Source organism: Urocampus carinirostris, chromosome 17 (genome assembly GCF_059441175.1).
Source record: "Urocampus carinirostris isolate Australia breed hairy pipefish chromosome 17, RoL_Ucar_1.0, whole genome shotgun sequence".
Lineage (NCBI taxonomy): Eukaryota > Metazoa > Chordata > Actinopteri > Syngnathiformes > Syngnathidae > Urocampus > Urocampus carinirostris.
Window position 1 is genome coordinate 4013489 of NC_142365.1, and position 6510 is coordinate 4019998.

Sequence of the window (6510 nt, forward strand, 5' to 3'; positions counted from 1 at the left end):
AGAGGGAGAAAGAGAAGAAAAGAGGGGGATACATAGAGCAAAAGAGTGGGAATATAGAAATAATAGGGAGAGAGAAAGAGAGAACTTAAGAAAGAGAATAAAGCAAATCGAAAGAGGGAGGGTAAAATGGTGAGGGAGAAAGAAAGAGAATTTGAGATAGAAAAGAAGGCAAAAGGAATAAGAAAAAAGAAAGAGAAAGAGAGAAATTGTTATGGGGAAGATAGAGAAAAAAAGAGAAAGAGAGCGTAAGAAAGGAAAAAAGAGTGAACTTTTCGAAGTGATCAGGCTCCTTAACGGTTACTTAAAAGAGCCGGCTCACAAAGCCGTTATGTTCGCGAACTTCACACGACTAGGAGGACTGGAAGGAAAATGAGTTCTCGTGACTGGGGGGGAGTTCGGGAGGCATTTTCCGAATAGTTCCCTTTCGGCCTTCCTTCCACTGTGTGGGAGTTCTCAAGTTTGTGAGAGGAGAGCAAAAAAATTGTGGGAGAGCAGACGGACTGGCTCATCTCTCGCCCGACTGTTTTTCTTTTCTAAAATCAACACATCGCTTCTCCATCTCACAGGCTGTGACACATCATCCCAAACAATGTCAGGGACGAGGGCAAGTCCACACAGGAAGAGAACCTATTTATTCTTTATTCTTTTTCTTTTCGCTTTTAGCGTTTTTCACTCCAGCTCCCAGACACGATTCCACGCCCCCTCTCAATTTAGGCCACGCCCACTTGCCACATCAACCATTCCTACAGTCAAACACGAATGAGAATGCTTAGCCATCCATTATCTACACCGCTTATCCACAGTAGGGTCGTGGGAATGCTGGAGCCATCTGTGGGCAGGGGACACCCTCAACTGGTCACGGGGCACACAGGGTCAGACAACTCACTCGCTCATTCACACCTAGGGACAATTTGAACCGGCCTATTTACCCAACATGCATGTCTTTGGATAAATCTATATCTATCCATTCCATCCATCTATATCCATCCATTCTATCTACCCATCTATATCTATCCATTCCATCCATTCTATCTATCTTTATCTATCCATTCATTCTATCTATCCATCTATATCTATCCATTCCAACATTCTATCTATCCATCTATATCCATCCATTCTATCTATCTATCTATCTATCTATCTATCTATCTATCTATCTATCTATCTATCTATCTATCTATCTATCTATCTATCCATTCCATCCATCCATTCTATCTATCTATCTAGCTATATCTATCTATTTCTCTCTGTCTATCTATCCATACTATCTATCTATCTATATCTATCCATTCCATCCATCCATTCTATCTATCTGTCTACCAGTAAATCTATCCATTCCATCCATCCATTCTATCTATCTATCTATATCTATCTATTTCTATCTGTCTATCTATCCATTCTATCTATCAATGTCTATCTATCCATACTATCGATCTATATATATCTATCCATTCCATCCATCCATTCTATCTATCTGTCTACCAGTATATCTATCCATTCCATCCATCCATTCTATCTATCCATCTATATCTATCCATTCCATCTATCCATCTATATCTATCCATTCCATCCATTCTATTTATCTATCTATCTATCTATCCATTCCAACCATTCTATCCATCCATCTATATCTATCCATTCCATCCATTATTTCTATCTATCTATGTCTATCATCCATCCATTCTATCTATCTATCTATTCCATCCATTCTATCCATCTATATCTATCTATGTCTATCTGTCTATCCATCCATTCTATCCATTATATCCATCTAACTACCTATTCCATCCATCCATCCAATATATCTATCTATCTATCCATCTATCATGTGCCTCTACATTTCTTCTTGCGCGTTACCGTTTCAAGAAAAGCTTGAGAAAAGACTGCCCTAACTAAGACATAAACCCTAACTGGCTCGACAGCTTGGTTAATCATTACTATTTAAACTCCAAGTTAAGTGACAGAACTAACAAACACTCTCCAGTCTGCCTGGCGACATTGGCGAAGCAGAGTCGCAGAAATCTTGTCCCAACACGCCTCGTTTTAGTGTTTTGTTGCGCTGGGTTTCATATTTGCCTTTGGAGCCGAGCTCCGGTACTCGGTGGGGCTTGGCAATGACGTCAATCGGGAAATATTTCGTAGTAACAGTCGCTAACTCTGATGGTTAATCATTTTCAAATTTGTCCTTTAACATTGGGTGAGTGAGTCTTACGTGTGACACGTATTTCCTATTGAGATTGTATTTTTAATGTTTAACATAAAGTTTCTTTGGGGCAGCACGGCGGCGCAGTGGTTAGCGCGTGTGCGGCACAGTTCTTAAGTCTTGGGAACCTCCACAATGGAGTATTTTGTGTAGAATTTTGAGATAAGAGATTAAATTAATACAATTTGGAATGAGGCTGTAACATAACAAAATGTGGAAAAAGTGAAGCGCTGATAATACTTTCCGGATGGACTGTATATCGATCCATTCCATCTATCTATCTATATCTATATCTATCCATTCCATCCATCCATTCTATCTATCTATCTATCTATCTATCTATCTATCTATCTATCTATCTATCTATCTATCTCCATTCCATTCATCCTATCTATCTATCTATCTATCTATCTATCTATATCTATTCATTCTATATATCCATCTATATCTATTCATTCTATCTATCCATTCCATCCATTCTATCTATCCATCTATATCTATCCATTCCATCCATCCATCCATCCATCCATCCATTCTATTTATCTATATCTATCCATTCCATCCATTCTATCTATCTATATCTATCTATGTCTATCTGTCTATCTATTCATTCTATCCATTCTATCTATCAGTTCCATCCATTCTATCTATCCATCTATATCTATCCATTACATCCATTCTATCTATCTATCTATCTATCTTTATCTATCAGTTCCAACCATTCTATCTATCCATCTATATCTATACATTCCATCCTTTCTATCCATCTATATCTATCCATTCCATCCATCCATTCTATCCATCTATCTATCTATATCTATCTATGTCTATCTGTCTATCTATTCATTCTATCCATTCTATCTATCAGTTCTATCCATTCTATCTATCAATGTCTATCTATCCATTCTATCTATCCATCTATATCTATCCATTCCATCCATCCATTCTATCTATCAATCTATCTATATCCATCCATTCCATCACTGAAGTGTGGGAGAGCTAAAAAATATTGGCTAACCGTGGAAGAAAATGCACCAGGCAAAGACTTACGTTTTTGAACCAGTCGCAACCGGGGAGATGAGATCTTTCCATACTCTCTTACTCAATCTCGATCTCAATCTCGGCCATCCCCCGTCTGCTTCTGTGTTCTATTGAGATCACAAGACATGGAAAAGTACTGGTATGTTGAGACAAAGACAAAAGACCACCTGTCCGGTTTTGCTCCAGTTTATTTTTGTCCTGTTTATTATTCTGTCCAGTTTTTGTTCCCGTCTAGTTTGTCCTGTTTCATTTCGAAATCCCGTTTTATTACTAACGTGCATGACTCCCCATTTCCCGTAAAATAAAAGGCTGTGAGAAACGTCACGCGTTTGGGTCCTGATCCTGTTCTGTTTCATGACACATTCATACGTATTAGAAATTGCTTTAAAAGGTCCACCTTTATAGGCTCTTTCAAAAATCTTGATGACTTTATGACTAGTTCCCAGTTTTTTTTGCACACCCCTGTTTTAAATACTCCACACTATTTTATCTATCCTCCACAACTCTACCACTACTCCTTGTGATGCATCACTCTTGTGTCTCCTCGGCTTTCCTTCGCACGCCCCCAAACATCTGGTTCCGTCTCCGACGCCAGCTCCTCCTGCCAAAAGATCTAACAGGTTTAATTTGGTTTTGGGCTGCTGTGACAATCTACTGCGTGTTAACGATCCTGCTGGGAGACGCTAATTGAAAAAGAGTCTCCTGGAGGTTCGGCCAAACGGTGACATCAAGGTGTGAAAAATGCTGTTGTGGTCCTGCAGGGCCTACAATGCTGGCCTAAAAATATCTGACTCAGAACCAGAACGGAGACAGGACCCACTTGCGTTACATTTCTGCCAAGTTTTATTGGAAGAAAGAGAAAGGGTTGCGCCCACGATCTGGTGGTTGCTGGACGCGGGAAGCAGGTCGCTCGGAACGCGGAAGTGTATCTTTCGTGACGAGCGGTGTCGGGAACGTAAAAACGGGTCCGTAGCCGGGACAGGAGAGCAAAAACGTGGTCGTAAGCCAGGAAAGGAAAGTAGACGTGGTTGGGGACAAAAAGAGGTCGAAAGCCGGGACAAGAGAGTAAACGTAGTCAGGACTAAAAACAGGTCGAAGCCAGGGGAAAGACGGGAGCAAAAACAGGTGGGAGTCAGGGTCGAAAAAGACTTGCCTAGTGTTAACTGGATACTTAAGGATACTGCTGGAAGTGTGAATTTCCCTATGGGAATGAATAAAGTATCTATGTATCTATCTATCTATCTATCTATCTATCTATCTATCTATCTATCTATCTATCTATCTCTATCCATCTATCTAGACATCTATCTATCTATCTATCTATCTAGACATCTATCTAGACATCTATCTATCTATCTATCTATCTATCTATCTATCTATCTATCTATCTATCTATCTATTCACCTACCTACCTATTCACCTACCTACCTATTCATCTACCTACCTATTCACCTACCTACCTACATACCTACCTATCTACCTACCTATCCATTCACCTACCTATCTACCTACCTATCCATTCACCTACCTATTCACCTACCTGTCTATCTACCTACCTATTCACCTACCTACCAACCTATTCATCTACCTACCTACCCACCTATTAACCTACCTACCTACCTATTCACCTGCCTACCTACCTACCTATCTATCAATTCACCTACCTATCTACCTACCTACCTATTCACCTACCTATCTACCTACCTACCTACCTATTCACCTACCTACCTATTCACCTACCTACCTACCTACCTACCTACCTACCTACCTACCTACGTATTCACCTACCTATCTACCTATCTATCAATTCACCTACGAATTCATCTACCTACCTTCCCATCTATTAACCTACCTACCTACCTATTCATCTACCTATCTATCAATTCACCTACCTATTCACCTACCTATCTATCAATTCACCTACCTATTCACCTACCTACCTTCCCATCTATTAACCTACCTACCTACCTATTCATCTACCTATCTATCAATTCACCTACCTATTCACCTACCTATTCAACTACCTACCTACCTACCTATTCAACTACCTACCTACCTACCTACCTACCTATTCACCAACCCACCAACCTATTCACCTACCTATTCACCTATCTATTTATTCAACTATTTACCTATTCACCTATCCATCGATTATTATCTATCTATTATTATTATTATTATTATTATTATTACCCTGGCATTTTTGGTCCTCTATCATTTCTCGTAGTTAGCGGAGTAGTGCAGAGTGAAACCCTCACGAGGGGGCTGTTTCTTATTCCACCCAACAGCTGGTAAGCCTCTAAAGCGAGATACCCTAAAGGTCCAACTAGATCTGATGTCAGTAAAAATAAAGTAGGATGCTGAGGAAATGCACTCAAAGTGGACGTGTGGTTTTGCTCTTGTCACTTAACTGCGGCTTTGGAAGCCATCATCCAGGGGCCAAATGCTTTTCATAAGACACTAATATGAGAAATAAGATTAGGCCGGCGCTTAATTCACTCAAGCAGCCTGTGTTTATGGACCCATGCGTAGAGAGTGTGCACGCTTTTTTTTTTAGCATTCGGTAGCAAAAGCGCATCGTAGCTTCTGGATTTATCGCCGTGCCGGCTAATTTTGGCATCCGCCGGGGATTAGGCGTTCTTAACAATCCGTCGAGATACGTGGGAGCGGCGCTGTGATCGTATGTCCGCGTTCAAAAGTCCCAAAAGATATTTTTGTTCTTCTGAGATCCGAGAGAAATTCTTCTGAGCAGCTGCGGACCGCCGGATGGATTTGTAAACTAAGCCGCGAAGAACCGTTTCGTTGTCACGTTGATATGGCCGCATTTAAGGTGTTATTGTTCAGGAACAGCTGGTTAGGGCGCTTGGATTATATTTCCCCTCCTTGTCGTCGTGGCTCTCTCGTCGTCCTCCTTTCATGTTTTTTTCTGTTAGAGCTGGTTGTTATTGGAACGTTATGTTGATCTTCTCGCAATGGACTCCAGCGCTTCATCACTCTTGCTGCTGCTGGACCTTAGTGCTGCTTCTAACTCTGTGGACCATAATATTTTACTAGAATGGTTGGAAAATGGATTGGTCTCTCAGGAACCGTCCTCTTATGGTTCAGATCCAACGTCTCAGAAGGACACACTGCGTTAAATATGGTGAAATGACATCTGAGCCTTTTAGTCTTACCTGTGGTGTTCCGCAGGGTTCTGTACTTGGCCCCCTTCTTTTCAGCATTTATATGTTTCCATGAGGTGATATTATTCGCAAGTATAATATCAG